The 15,641-nt window shown below is 41.3% G+C and overlaps 1 long non-coding RNA gene across 1 annotated transcript in view; it reads right to left on the minus strand.

Annotated features, from left to right (window-relative positions):
* Positions 1 to 2,374: 2,374 nt before the first annotated feature.
* Positions 2,375 to 15,641, minus strand: part of LOC132980108 (uncharacterized) — a 111,722-nt gene continuing 98,455 nt past the window's right edge. Inside the window, exons 4-5 of the long non-coding RNA XR_009674136.1 lie at positions 10,651 to 10,715; positions 2,375 to 2,684 (exon numbers count right to left, since the gene is read on the minus strand). This is a non-coding gene — a long non-coding RNA (uncharacterized LOC132980108). The remainder of the gene's footprint in view (positions 2,685 to 10,650; positions 10,716 to 15,641) is intronic.

Genomic DNA, 15,641 nt, shown 5'->3' on the forward strand with positions numbered 1-15,641 from the left:
ACATGAATGTAAAAACCATAAAAATCAGATTTGTATATTTAAACAAAGAAATCCAGAATTCAGTAACTGAAGAGTCCATCTACGATGACCAACATTTTTCTATTCAAGATTTCATATTGTTCTACCAATAACTTTGAATCACACTTAAAACAGATTATAGAAATGAGTCGTGGCAGGGTGAGATTGGGAGCGTTTACAAATATGGTACATGGTGGTATTAAAAAATCTCTTATTAACAAGACAACATCCAGATTCATTTATCAAACTTCATGTCCCCTATAGGCCTGATACACTACAACAACTCAACTCCTATTTGTGTAATTTTTAGTACAAATTAAATCATTACACTAAATATAATCCACATTCACCGGACACATCCAGCTAAACATCTAATTTCAAGACATTAAAAAAATAAGGTCTGCTTTGCTTGTAATGAGTAAACAATGTCTGCCAATATAGTACACATATTTTGACTGTCGGAATTAGTGAGTTTATCTCATTTCAAGAAACCTAACAATAAAATGTGTTTGCTTCATTGGCAGATATAAATATTTTTTTACTCATTAATGACCTCTAATACTGAACATCCTTTAGCTTTCCCTGTTACATTTAAAAACCCTCTTGCTGCATCAGTCCTGCGGCGTGTGCTAATACTTTACTTTTCATTGTCACATTATCCAAAACAAAACAAAATCTGGCTCCAACAAGTCCAGACAAGAACGCTCCAGTGCTGAAAGTCATTCTTGGAAATGTGCTGAATCACTCAGGAAGAGGAAGCAGGTTGAGGCTGAATGAACACCACAAAAACTTGACACTTCATTGCTAAAAAACTCCAGGAATGAACTTCCGGATTTATAATCTTCAGCATTGTGACGGTGTGGGGCTTTCCAGAGAGACTAACCATCAATGCTATAATGTTGAAGCCTTTGATGAGGGTCTTCACGTTAGTGTTAGCATTGAGCCATAAAAGAAAAGTAAAAGTTTAAATACCAGCTTAAATAATAAAGTTTAATAAAAGCCTAGAACCTAATGTAACATTTTGTCTTCTAATATGTAGGCATTCAAAATATTTATCCTTAAATTGTAAACCTATCAAATAGAGTTATTGGCTATGTTAAAAAAAAAAACAGCCATCATTGTTTGCTAAAATGCTAGCATGGTGCTTACAACCACTTAGCATAGAACATGCTAAAATGCTACCATCAATTTAACACTACAGTGTGCTAGTGCTAAATGTTAATTGTGTCAGATTGTTAAGAGTGTAGTTGCACACAAAATAGTTTTTTTTAAATCAGTGTGCCACAGATCAATCAAAAATATATGCTGGTGTTATCCTAGCATGATACGGCATACCGTGATACAGTGTTAGCAAAAACCTTTAAATCATATAACATAGGGACGAATAAAATGTACGGCAGTGTTAGCATGATCAGCTACTACCTAAACGAAGTGTTGGCATAAACCTTTAATTAACTTAGCTAAACATAATTAGCAAAGTGTGCTAAGTGTTAGCATGGCATATACTGTATTTGTCAAAGGGTTAGCATTAAGGCTGCTAATTAAAAGCATCATAAACTAAAGCATTAGCATAGACCTTGACATCATCTACAGTAGCACTGATAGGCCGTTTATGCGTTTATTTAATATAGCATGCTGTTGCTACTTCATGTTAACAGGTTGCTTGAGCGTTAACAGGCATTGTCAGTGTGACAAGAATAGAAAAAAACATGCTTAAATGTTAGCTAAACTTTTAGCATAAACATAGAAAATAGTGAAAATCATGATTAAGGCTGTGTCCGAAACCGAATACTAATGTACTGCAAACCGCATAAAAACCTAATCGTTAGCATGTTGTTAGCAATATACTGAACTTGTTACGTTATATACATCCGGTCTGAGCTACGTTTTATAAGCTAGCATCAAGATAACCGGACTGTAATAGAATTCAATAACAATATACATCTGTTTATTACGAAAACAGCTGAGTAGTCATTATAATATAATTTGACAACGTGTAATACGTATTACAGGATGGTTACCGTCATTTGAATGCTTCTAATTGGCTAGCTGGCGAGCTCAACTATTTGATAATGTGAGAGCTGCGAGCAATGTTGAGTGGTTTAGTATGACCAGTGTGCTATCGTTTAAAGATTCTGGCACATCTAGTGTACATCCTGGCATTTCTTGCATACACAAAATTGCATTATTTGATTTTGGATTGCACGACATACTCAATGTGGCATCGTATTTAGCATGAATAGTATGAAAGTATGCATTTTCGGACACGGCCTACGTGTAGCTTGCTGCTAACATTTGGTATTATTTTGACCTATAGCTGATTCAGTATTCATAACTTGAAGAAATACAAAAAGAAGACATTTTTCATAAACATTTTATTGGCATTAAACATTTTCTTTATTACAAAATTAAAAATGTTGAAATGACTTTGTAAATTAATCTTAGCATCTCAGCTTCAGAGCCACAGTAGAAAATACAAGACATAGGTTAATAATGAGAAAACATGTACAGTACAGTTGTAAGTACATCCTGGTCAAGGTATCATGTAAACCCCGTAAATAATTGTATACTCGTGTAGGGGCAGTTGAAGCTTGATCCGTGTGGGTGTCATATCCGTCTCACGCTAATGGACCATTCCTCGACTTGTCCTGACCTGGTCTAACAGGCTGAAAGAGAGAGAAGACACAACCCTTTGTGCAGCACATACAGTATGTACAGTACATCCAGCACTCTGACTGAAGTTAAATGAAACATAAAGGAATATGTGTACAAACTTATTCCCAAATGACTTTAATTATATACCATGACCAACATGAACTAATTATGTATTATTATGGTGTTGTAGCCCATTAAAGTAATATTCATACACTTAATTTAAGACAATATGAAAACAAGCAGACTGACAACTGTGATCTAGCAATCATCTGTCTTTTTTTAAAATCTCAGTTCATGTGCCGTCCCGTGTCTTTGTCTATGTGGTCAGCAGACAGGAAGTTGTAATGTGTCGTATCAGCTCTGCAGAAACCAAAAATCACGGCTAAGATCAGAAGAATCTGCTTGACACAGATTCAAGACGTTCAAAAGGTATAAAAATACCTCCAGAGATGAAATATAAGCTATGCAACATGACATATCTGTTCAGAAAAAATAATCAAATAACTTATCCTGAGTTTCTATTAATAAACACGGCAGTTGAAAGAATCACAATCGTGTGAAATGACAGCATCAAGGCTTTATTTAGACACAACAGTTAAAGACGTCTCTATTTCAGTACCAGGCCTCTGAAGGTTCGCTTGTTCTGCTCTCACATCTCGGCTCCATCCTTACGATCATTTATCACCAGGAAGAAGTGATTTATGATAAATGAGTATGTAGTGAAAAATGACCTTTATAAAGCACGTCAAAACTAAAATAATTAAGTAAAAACTTTCCTCTGCTGTCATTTAAACTATATCTGGTTATTTGAATTATAATGAATTATATTTACATTTAATGCATATCTAACTTAAAATGTGATGTGATTAGCATCAACACTGTAGAGTGGAGCTGCAGCTAATGACTTTACGTTATTTTTTATTGTTTGTCTTTCTTTATTAATGCATCATACTTTTTTTTAACATGATGTTCTAAATCGTCTTGTTTGTACACAACTTCATTTACTATCAGGAGGAGAAAAGTGAGATAATAATCCTATTAAAGATGATTCAAATCAGAGGTAAACTGCTGAAACCAATCCAGAGATTATCAGAATAGTTGGCAATGATTTTTTTGGTTTCTGCAGAGTTGACGACTAATCAATGAACGTTTGATTAAACATTTTCCATAACTTGGTACAACATAGGCGATAAAACACAAAAATAAAGTGACAGTGGACTTGTATTTATACAGACGACACGCTTAATGTAACCTCACTGATCTTAACAAAGCGTCATGTCTAAAATCTTTTACAATGTGAACTTCTGCTTTTTTGAGCTTCTTAGTGAGACTGGCTCATAAACATGTGCTCTAAGAAACGAGAAGACAAGATAAAAAAACAAAAAAACAAAATGGATTTGATAGAAGGAAGTAACCTGTGTCCTATTTTTTGACCAAAATGTAGTTTAAGAATTAAATAATAAAGGCACATACTGTATGAAGTAATACATGTTAGAATGTTTTGCATTTGTTGTGAAATGATGAACTCAGCTCATCTACAACTTTTTATATAATGTTGCAATTTCAAAAGTTGTGTGAAACCAACAATTTTTCAGAATCAGAAATACATGACTGTTTTCCCAGGGGGGGAGTTTTTGAAATAAGATATCAGGAGACAGCACAAAAGCAGTCCCCCACAGCACAGAAATATGCAATTGAGCATAAGTCAGCCCAGCGGGGTGCAAAGATTGGGCCCTGCATGGGTGAACCTCCTTCTTGGTCATAGTCTCTTCCCTGCCAAGAAAGTATGTTTCATCTGTAAAATATCCAAAAATAGTGAAAAAAGCCAGTGATCATTATGTCGGTCGAAGAAAACATCCCTGAAGTATCTGCATTTTTTGCTTTAGAATAAATAAAACAGATGAACTAATCAAGAGAGTATGTTTTAGTTGATGGACTAACTACAGCGTCAACTAATTGTTGTACCTTTATACAAAAAAGTACATTTTTTAACAAAAAAGTCATCTCCATTATCTCACAAAGATGTGCATGCTGATGTACGACCCTGCAAAGAAAGACATGTATGTAAACATTTAAACATCACTGTAAAAAAGTTCTCCCTAACATGATGTTCCCATCATCATTATCGTTAGAGGTGGGGGAAAAATCGATTACAGCATAGTATCACGATATTTTTTGTGGCGATATTGTATCGTCTCATGGCCGCCAAGTATCAATATTTTTATTATATTAATCTCAAATATGCTTTTTTAATTATTAATTGCTGAAGGGGTTACTTAATTCATTTTGAACAAGTTGTATGTTTAAAGTTGGATTAGACTGAAATACTAACAGTTCAGATTGTGAGGAGCATGTAACCTTTCGTTTGACTCTGTGTTGGTCAGTTGACTCACATTGTGTAGAAATCAAAAGACTGAAGGGAGATGAACAGACAAAACCGTTTTTGGTTTAGTTTAATTCTGTTGACATAATAAGCAGTTAAAAAGCTTAATTGCAATATGTTTTATCGCAATTCTCAGCATATCGCAAAATGTTTAAAATCACAATAATATCATATTGTGACTCAAGTATCGTGATCAAATCCTCTATTGTAAGTATAGTGATAATATCGTATCATGGGGCCCCTGGTGATTCCCACCCCTAATTATCATCATCATCATCAAAAAGAAAAAACATATAGTCTTTAAAAACCTTGCCAGCTTAGTTAAAAAACTGAAGAAATAACAAGAAACTTTAAAATCACATCTTTTTGTGAAGAAACACAAAAGCTGATCAAATATGCAGCTTCCTGCTTTCAGGTGGTAGAAAACTATTCAAAACATTGACCCATGTTAATTTGCATAAATGTATCTTACTTTAAACAGCAAAGAGTTAAATGTTGATTCATGGCCAGATTTCCAGAATATCAATAAATCCAGCCTAACCCGGAGCAGAGACACTCCAGTCATCACTATCACTACCTGAGTGAGCTGCAGACAAAGGGAGCAGCTTTAAATGCATTTGTGTGTGTGTGTGTGTGTGTGTGTGTGTGTGAGATTGTGTGTGACTGCAGACACATTGTTAGTGACATTAGTGTCTCTCAGATTAATGAGGTTACAGTGTAGCCTGGTTAATCTGCTGCTGTGGTGTGGCTGCACAATCCCCAAGCTCCTTTAAACTGGCCTTAGCTTCAGCCTGAGTCGGGGAGAACACACACACACACACACACACACACACACACACACACACACACACACACACACACACACACACACACACACACACACACACACACACACAGACACTCTCACACACACGCAGGCAGGCAGACGAATCATGCTGAAAACATACTCGTCCACCCCACCAGAACATTTTAAACCGCCCACATCGCAGCCAAAACAGCATACAGTCTGGCAGCCGATACACAGACTGCGTGAAAAAAGAAACCAAGAAAAACAATGAAAGCTCTGGATCGGCCCCAAATCCTAAATCTCCTAAAGTCGGCCGGGCTCCAGCACAGAGAAGCGCCGCAGCAATTTCAGTTATGAGGGAATAAATATGCCCCAGGTGTGCAACAATTCCAAATATGACCTCCGCTGGCTTTCCGGTGCCATTGGTAGAGAGGGCATGAGGCAGCGCGGGAGGGAGGGCCCACGTGGAGCTGCGACGCCATCTTGTTTCACCGACAGACTTGGAAGGAGCGGGTGGTGAACCCCTCTGCAGTGCTGCTAAACACACACACACATGCACTCACACGTACACACACACACACACAAATAAGACTTTACAGACATGCTGACGGATACTGTAGGACACACACAGACACACACACACACACACACACAAACTGACCAGCTCGTGTTATTGATGGGTGTGCTGCTCCCGCCTGCAGCTGAGCCGAGGCTCTGTGTTGAAGGGAGTGGCAGAAAAGAACTGCAGGATGGTGACTGTAAATGCATCACTGCTGCCACAAAGAGACGTCTCTGCTTATGGCCAGCAGTCTGTTGCCTCATTCGACGCCTTTTCCTACAGCAATCGATCTCTCCGATCAATCATTTCACCGTTTATATCTTCGATCGGTCCCTAAATTATCGACGTTTCGGCAATCAACCTGCTGCGGCATCACCTGCACACCTGAACTGTAGTGTCCACTGCACTTCTCCGCAGTCCACCTAAGATGTCCACCTTTTAAAGGAGATTTGATCCATAACCAAGCTACCTGCTAGCTTTCAGAATCAATCGAAACAGGGATATCCGATAGTTTGAGCCTCGAGAGCCGCTCTCACACCCTAAAATGTGAGACTAAAAACTAAACCGAAACCTCAACGAGGAAGTCTGAGATTTAATGGTGCATGATCTCAATAAGAAGGGTGTCATTACAGGTTTTACTGACTGACACACCTGAAGCTGCTTCTAAATGAGTCGCCACTTAATCGCCAAAATATGTTATCGATAAATCTGCCTGAATTGGATCAGAATGCATCTCAAGGTGAAACTGATCGCCCCCTTTTTTTTTTTTTTTCTACAAAATTCAATAGACATTGCAGCAATGAAGCAGCTTATCGAGGCTGGCATGTGCCCACCAGTAGCTCTATCTGTCTGTCTCTCCTCCATGTCTGCCTCTGCCATGGGGACACGGTGTACAGACAGTGAGCGCAGCAGCCGAACAATGGAGAGCAAGCCTGCAGCCCCCTTTTTCAGCTTTACCCACTTCACACAAGCTGCTCCAGGTTCATGTTTGTACACCATGCTCACAAATAACAAGACGATTTCGATGCAGATATTCGGTAGAAGAAAAGACAGAGGCGTTACATAAGAGAGGAGCTGGAATGGCAGATTTTAAAAGTGCAGACAGGTTGAAGCTATAATCCATATAAGTTTGTTAACGTCAGAATGCAACCATCACATTGTTACGCTTAGGAAAAGGAACAAAAAAAGCAACAAATTAGTATCCCAGATTAGCTGATGTTAGAGAGGTTGATGAAACTGAAGGAGGGGGAATGATATAAATAGTTTTCAAGGTCAAGTGGGAAGCAGACTGTGATGCTCCTGATGTCAGAAAAAAGGCGTTTATCCAAATAGATGAAGCTTCAGAGACACAGATATTTGAGATATGAACAGTTGTTTTACATGACCAAACCACCGCCTCCATACAAACATGCAGACAGTTACACACACATACTAACTTTATCTTGTTCAGGCGTCATGATAACCTCACATCCTCTGGCTTTGGGAACCCCCTTGATATAACTACATTGTAACTGCTCTTTGTTACCATTTTAACATCTGTACTTGTACCTTTTATTGCACAAAAAAGCAGGTGTGACCAATGCATTCAAAGGTAAGATAACACTGTATTGTAACAACAGAATAGCTCCTTTACATGCATCCATGTAGGGCCTTGCAGCAGAAAACGTCTAGCACCCATATCATTTCCCCACCCTTGGATCTCAAACTCCACAAGTGCACAAGCTTAAGCATCTATTTAAACGCAGGGAAGCATCCTTAAAGAGCGTCAATAATATTGCCATGCCCCATTAAAACCAGATAGTAGCTACAGTATGAAGTCATAAATCGATGGATCATGCTGCCAAAGAGCTGCTGCTGAGAACTATGCTGCAAATGCAAATCTCAGGAGAGTCGCAGCCTATACTGAGAACAAGATGCAAGGTGCAAGAGGACTTGGTAAGACATGGTAAAACAATACGTTAACATACATCCTGCAGCAGCCACCATGTACTTCAGTGCTACTATGACCGACTGAAGTGTTCCAAAACCAAAGTCAACATTCAAGATTTGTGCTACTGTAAGCGACAAACTGTGACGCCACTCTGCTTTAATCAAGTTGAATATTCAGAAGCACTTCATAGATGTCGGCGCGGTTGTCGCCTGGCAGCTGCAGTGGATATCACTCACTGCAGTGTGTGTGTGTGTGTGTCCATCTGCCACCGATACATGTGTGTCAGTTAGCATGAGCAAGTGAGCCTGAACATCGCCGAGGGTTCACTGAGGTCAAGCACATAATGTACAGAGCTGTCATGGTCACGCTCTCAACATTACTCTGTGCTGCCCTCATTTCGTAAAGGTACACACACACACTCAGAAACACACACACTCAGACACACACACACACCAGAGGTCTGCTGCAGACACAAAGAAGTGTAACACACTGACAGATGCTTCTTCACTTAACAGAATCCACTGGTTTGTGAAGTGGCTAATGCTATCACAGCAGCATTAGCATTAGCGCTCACAAACTACTGATGCTAACCAGCTTTTTTAGCTCTTTCTCTACCACCAGCAGCAGCAGCAGCAACGCCTTTTAGCAGAGGTTGGCTAGTAGCTTAGGATGCTAACAGTTCTCAAATAAGCATCCCACCTGCTTTAAACTTGTGCAAACTGTGCAAACTGGTATGCTGCTTGTTCGCTAAATAATTAGCTTGGATGCTAAAAACGTATGTGTTCAGGATTTGCAGGTGAAATGTTTTCTTCTGAGGGGGTTAAATTAGGGAATTTAAGAGCATGCGCGTTATAACAAACTCACTGAAAAAAATCTGAATAAAAGAAATTCTCAGTGGATTCAAATCATGTTAATTAATTAACATTAGACAAAAAGTGCTTAACGCAAAAATGATCACATTAAAGTTTGAAAAGTGCCTGACCTATATTTCATTTAAGCAAATATCAAAGGCTGATAATGAGCGTTGCCTTTGTTTCAACAGGCTTCTGCAGTTAAGGAAGACAGCATCATGTCATCCATCTTTACCCTCATTTCATCCCGTCTGAACTTCATCACATGACACTTAAAACATACATGCCTCCACATCCCCATCCTCCTCACCCAAGAGGTTTCAGGAGTCCATCTACATTTTATCCACATTGTGAGCGTGTGTGCACAGTGCAGCAGACAGAAAAACAGAAAAGCCCAGATGACGTGCAATGTCCCTGCAAGGGTGTGAGCCAAATCAAAATGTGTAACACAGCGAGCGTGCGGCGAACGCCTTATAGCCTCGCTGCGCCATGGCCTTCCCTGCTCCCTGCTCTGATCGCCATTGTTCGACGCAGGAACGTGCGGGAGATAGCGCTGGCCGCGCATCCCTCTCAGCTCCCGAGAGCCTAACCCGTGGACATGAAGAACATAACGTCACAAGTTAGGGTCTCAGGGACAGAGAGAGATACATCTTCACTTCCTCTACCTCCTCACAACGAGCTGCTCTTTGACTTCACTCCGACGAGCCTGCTTCTATACGCACTGAACTCGTCCATAAGTCAAATGAGGACTCGGAGCGTCTGAGCATCTCCTGCACAGAGAGCGAGCGCTCCCTGCTACACACATGCAGTTACGCATCACTCCTCTTTTACATGCATGCTCTGCAACCTCCACTGCCCCCCCCCCCCACACACATGTAGTCATGAACATACAACAAGTGCAAACCTCAGCCAGACACAACACTGGCCAGCTCCCCCCCCCCCAACCCAACTCTCTCTCTTTTCTCTCTTTCTCCCTCTCCCCCTCCCCCACCACAGCTGAACAATACAGCACTTTGAAAAATGCTCCCTGCCATCAGGTACAGAGCCTGCTGCAGTAACAGAATGTCTAATGACGACTGCCGCCTCTGGGATTTTTTTTTACATCAGCCACTGTCTGCTATTCATTGTCAGGATGTATGAAAAAAAAACCCCTGTGTGGATGCATCGATTGCAGCATCGAAATCTGAAGCTGTGAGACCGCACAGCGTCAAACAGCCGCCTCTCACATGATGCTCACCCGACTGTCACTGTTATTAAAATCTTGCAGTGCATGCTCAATCATTACCAGCGCAAATCCCTGCCCGGTGTGGTCCTCTGAAATCCTCCGGACAGAGAAAAAGACGTGCCAGATAACAAAGCTATATGGTGCGGCTCCTTCATGCCACCATGGTGGTCCGAGGCTTAGGAAACAGATGGGGAGCCGAGAGGGAAGTGAGGAGGAAGAGAATTCGTTCGGTATCGACTCACCCTCCCCTTCAGGATCCTTGATGCCCCCTTTTCGCTCTTCGTTTTTCTTCTTCTTTGCTTGCTTCCTGCTTGGGAGGGGAAGAAAAAGAAGAGAGAAAAGAGAAATCTCAGATTTTTTTAACTTACAGCACGCCAATGAGATTCCAGCAATGATTTCAGGGGAAGAAGTTTTATTGGCCACAAAACAGGACTGAGAGATCCGTCCAATTGACCGTCTTCGAGTCAAGGCGAGATAAGCGGCAAGGAGCGACGGACGCAGACAAGAAAGAGAGGCATAAGGATGCGTGAGCCAGAGTGAACCATGTGCACAGTCTCGCTCTCTCTCTCTCTCTTTGCTCCCCTCTCTCTTTTACACACACACACACACACACACACACGCACGCACGCACGCACGCACACACATGCAGAGCAAGAGCGAGCAGTCTGGAGAGGAGGCGAGTCGCGAGACGCTTTACCAGAAAACGAAACATTGAATAAGAGTGATACCTAAAGGTTAGGTAGAAAGGGTAGACAAGCAAAGGGAAAGAAGGTGAGAGAAAGTGAGTCACCGACGGAGAGAGAGGGAAAATGAAAAAAAGAGCGAGCACCGAGAATCAGTGTTTGCAGCCATGCCGGGCCACCGTGTCAGTGAAGCAGATACCAGTATGCTGCCTTACCGAAGGGAGAGAGAGAGAGAGAGGGAAGGTAGGGGGTGAGGAATGGGTTCACACACACACACACACACACACACACACACACACACACACACACACACACACACTCTCTCTCTCTCTCTTCCACACATACACACACCTGCATGCATCTCAGACACAAAAACTGTAATATGCTTTTTTGCCTTTCCTTGCACCTTACTTACTCTTTTTTTTTTTTATCCAAACCTGCACCTCCGCGTCAGCTACAAAAAATGCACACACACTTTCTCACACACATCCTCTTACACACACACACACACACACACACACACACACACACACACACACACACACATTTTCTCAGTCTTTAGCACACGCGCACACACACAAATCCAAGTTAAAGAACGTGCCTGCTGATCTCTTGTCTCGGCTCGGCTTTCTCTTTTTCCTCGCCCTTTTCCCCCTCGCATTGTTTTCTCTTTCAATCGCATGCAGAGCTGGAAAGGAGGGAAGACAGGAAAAAACCATAACTCCCCCTTCCTCCCTCCTCCCCCTTCCTCCGCTACTTCGCCCCAATATTAGTACTCCACCTCTTTCTTTCAATCTTTCTTTTTTAAACTCTCCCCACCTCTGGCTATTTCTCCCTTCTTCTACCCTGTTGATCAGCAGGAGGAGAAAAAAAAGAAGGGGGGGGGATATCATCCATTAATTTGCCTCACAGCTGTAATCGCTTACTGCCAGAGGCCCACTTTTCCTCTGTATCAGACAAGAGAGGTGAGGGGGGAAGAGTAGGAGGGAGGAGGGGATGTAGAGAGAAAGTAGTCCTCCTTTCCGTTGTTTTTTTCCACCTTGCCGTTGTCCATTTTCCACCCCATAAAACAAATCCTCTGTTCTCTTCTGCATGCAAAAAAAAAAAAACAGTCCACTTTTGCAGTCCTTTCTGTCTTTTTCTCTTATCTTTTTGCAAACATCATTTACTTCAAGAAAGGAAGGAGTGACAGATGAAGAGAGGGGGAGAGAGTGTGAGAGAGAAGGGACCATAGAAACATTGCTACATGATGTGCTTTGGCTTATAGAGCTACATTTAATCTCCACTGGCTGGGGTAGAGAGAGACAGAGAAAGAGGGAGAGAGAGAGAGAGAGAAGGAGAGAAAGAGGAGAGATGATGGGGGAGGGACAGATGAAGCAGAAAAAAAAGGAGAGCCGCGACATGCAGCCAGCTGGAGGCTCAAATCAGCGACGGGGCCCGGAGAGACCGGGAAGGAGGGGAGAGAGAGGGGGGGGAAAAAAGGAAAAATCCCCGAGACCACACTGCCCTCTTGCTTTTCTTGTGCTCCCCTCCCTCCCTGACTGACTGATCGACCGACTGTGTCTGCAGCCGGCTAATCTCCAATCCTCTTTGACTGCTGGCTGGCAGACAGCACATTGTGCCGGTTTTTCTCTATCTCTATACAGCTGCAGAAAACTGTGCATCTGGATCCACAGCACACTCTCACCCCCCTTTACAGTAAAATGACTGACGCTACCGGTTTTAAAACCTCCCGCATGTACACACATACATTTACAAACACACACTCACATGCAGAGTGCAGCTATCCTCGTTTATCACCTGCTTTGTGTCCAGAGAGAGCCAGTCTTCGGCGAGGCGCTAATAATAGCATGCAGGCAGACAAAGGCTCAAACACACATGCATGCTGAGTTGGCACACACATGCACAAATAGGTAGATGCAGAAAAGCTAACAGTACGCACAAACACAGTGCTTAGAATCAGGTTTTACTGCTTTTAAATAAAAATACTTGAATTAGCTTTTCTATCCAGGTAGACGTCATCTCATGCCGTATTGATTTACTGATCCTTTTCACACTCTTCATGTATTGGTGACGTGCCGGTAATGGCCTCAACTACAGCCAAGTAGTTCATCAGCAGAGACCCAGATCTGTCATGCTGGAGCCCACGCATGTGAGAAAACTGCAGCAGCCCCGGCTCGATATGAGCACACAGCTCCAAGTCTGCAGAGTCTGAGAGGTAGACAACACAAAGACACACACACTGAGTACAGTGGGGATGCTGTGTGTGTGTGTGTGTGTGTGTGTGTGTGTGTGTGTGTGTGTGTGTGTGTGTGTGTGTGTGTGTGTGTGCATTTAGCAGGTTGGGGCGACACACAGGACACACTCACTGCATGGTTGTGCTGTTGGCCAGAGTGAATGAGTGACGGCTGTCACGTCTGATTGATGGGATGAGGAGGACATGTGCAGAAGAGGTCGTATGGGGTTGTCGCCATAGCAACAGTGATGATTAAAATAAAGGTCTAGGAATAAAGAGGAATGTATACTGGTATTATGTTAGACCCTAACTTATGAGGACTAGACATGTGAAAAGAACTGTCATCATGAGGTAATATGAACATAAACATTTATCATTTGTGTTTAATAACCCTTACATATTGGTTTATATTTTTAAAAGTTTTTTCTTTGAGGGAATAAAACTAATTCTGAAGTAAAATAATTTAGTCAAATTAAGAGATTTAAATCAAACCTGTGATATAAGGTTTAAAAGTGCAGATACAGTGCAGGGACAGCCCCCTCTGTGCATGCAATGATGTCACTTCAGTATCATATGAAACACGTTGACATAAGAGGCGTTTCCTAACTTGAAGACTTTAAAATGGGAGGGAACAAAGACAAAACGAGCCAGACAATCTTCAACATCCAGTGAAAAAGTCTCCTGGAAAAAAAGAGAATATTTGTTCAAAGATAAGAGCAAAAGAGGGATAGATGAAGAAGAAGAGGAAGAAGAAGGTGAGCTGTCAGGCTCTGCTCTGGTTTGTCTTAATGCATCAATCATTGAAAAATCACACGAGCACGTCTTACTTCAACTTACCTTTTATTTGCAAAGTCACCAAATCTCAACCTGACACAGCTGGACACCTTACAGAGGGAGCCAACAGGGGGCAGTCTTTTGCTCTCCTCTCTACCTACAACCCCAAATGTCCTGTTAGACGAGGAGGACTCAGTTTATTCACAGTTTATACCATGTTATTTATGGATGATTAAATCCAGCAGAGGAAGCTTTATTACAAGAGATAAGAAAGAACATTCAACCCAAAGAAGGAGTGCACATGCACACTATAAAGAGGGAAGAAGAAAAGAAAAGGTTATTTGAGTAATAAAATGCAGACAGAAGGGGGGAGGGGGATCAATAGGATTTCAGTTCAAAATATAAAAATTAAACAGTTTAGTTTTCAAAAACTTTGTTGAGGGATTCCCTTTTGAAAGTGGAAATAATTAAAAATGTTTTCAGTTTCAAAGACATTCTGAATCATTTGAAGAATTTTCTACCTGTCACTGTTATTGTTCATTATTAGTCCATTTTCTTTTCCTCCCTGAGTGTCACAATATTTCACACGTCAGCTGTTTGACAGCAGCAGCTTCCACGCAGTCCGTGCGTCTGCTTATAGAAAATATTGTGACAACAATTGTCCACGTTGACAAATGATCCTACCGCCTGTAAACTCGACTGGAACGAGGCTCGTGTTCAACTCTCAAACTTTTTTCCCCTCCTGTTGTTTCTGATACGCTTTTACAACCATTAACTGTCGCCTCACAAACAACAGCCGGACTTCGAGAAACAACAAGCGTCAGCATTAATGAGGCTACAACAACAACAAAACATCAGCGCACAAAGGAAATGAAGCTGAGGTTTCAAACACAGCTCTCACATGTCAGTCGTATCACATGAACAACAGACTTTAAATCAACAAACATTAACACCGACTTACAGGTAAGCTCACAGAAATACAACAAGATGTGCAAAAGAATCAAGATAACGCAGATGATCGTATTTACATATTAAAGCTACTATGAGGAGTTTTCAGCTGATTACCAAACACACTGAAATGAATACAGGTGGTTCTTTATAACCAACAAAAGCCACAAGATTGATTATTTCTATATTGTTATTTGTAATGTCTGAAACCACAGCCGTGAACTAACAATACTAACATATTGTTAGTTCAGAACTAACAATACTAACATATTGTTAGTTCAGCTACATGCTGCCAAAATGTTTGTTTTTTGTTTTATTCATACATTTTCCATGGAAGAATTTGTTAATTAGTGAAATATTTGTCTGTTAAAAAAAAGGATGAGGGGCATCCCATGTACGGAGTCCATCAAGCAGACGGCCTGGGTTCAAATCCGGCCTTTGCCTCCTTTCTTTCATGCCATCATTCCCCGCTCTCTCTCCCTCGTCTCCTACTCTATACACTGCTCTGTTCAATAAAGGCAAAAAGCCCTAAATAATTCTTTAAGGATGAGATTTTTGTCTAAAAACACTACCTACACATGTACAGGGCAGA

The sequence above is a fragment of the Labrus mixtus genome, chromosome 9 (genome assembly GCF_963584025.1).
Source record: "Labrus mixtus chromosome 9, fLabMix1.1, whole genome shotgun sequence".
Classification (NCBI taxonomy): Eukaryota; Metazoa; Chordata; class Actinopteri; order Labriformes; family Labridae; genus Labrus; species Labrus mixtus.